Source organism: Nuphar pumila, chromosome 5 (assembly GCF_984573655.1).
Source record: "Nuphar pumila chromosome 5, dmNupPumi1.hap1.1, whole genome shotgun sequence".
NCBI classification, from domain to species: Eukaryota; Viridiplantae; Streptophyta; class Magnoliopsida; order Nymphaeales; family Nymphaeaceae; genus Nuphar; species Nuphar pumila.
Window position 1 is genome coordinate 12,339,570 of NC_143253.1, and position 640 is coordinate 12,340,209.

Below are 640 nucleotides of genomic sequence, written 5' to 3' on the forward strand. Positions count from 1 at the left end.
CTCTCTCTCTCTTTTGCAGAGAAAGGGCTGCTTGTTTTGATTTGGTGTTGTGTATGCTATCTTACGCATATATCTCAAAGGCCCCAAACCGATCCTTGTGTTCGGGTTTTTCTGTTTTTGTTTTTTTGTGTTTGCTGTTGTGTTTGTGCTTGTGGGACTCAACGCTTTGTTGAGTTTCACTTTTAAGTAATTCTCCTTTTGCAGAGAAAGGGCGGTTTGTTTTGATTTGGTGGTGGTGGAGGAGCAGACGGAAGGACAAGCGAAAGTAGGAAGGGTGAGAATTCGTGCACTACAAACAACTTCGAAGGCAACCAAGAGTGGAAGTTGAGGAGATGAGAGCCATCCAGAAACTTCCAGAGCCATCGTTTTACGGAAGCGGATCAGGTCATGCTGAACATGAGCGTTTTTGCTCATGCTGACATCGTGGCCATCCGATTTGCATTTTAAAAGGTCAAAAGTCAACAAAATCACGTGGCATTATCCAAAATGAAAACAGACGGCCACGATGTCAGCTTCAGCATGACCTGATCTGCGCCCTAGTTTTACTGCCTTCGTAGTTTCCTTCCCTTTTCTTTCGCCTAATAATAATTGGAACAAATTAGTAATATAACAAACAATAATATTGGTAATTACAACTATC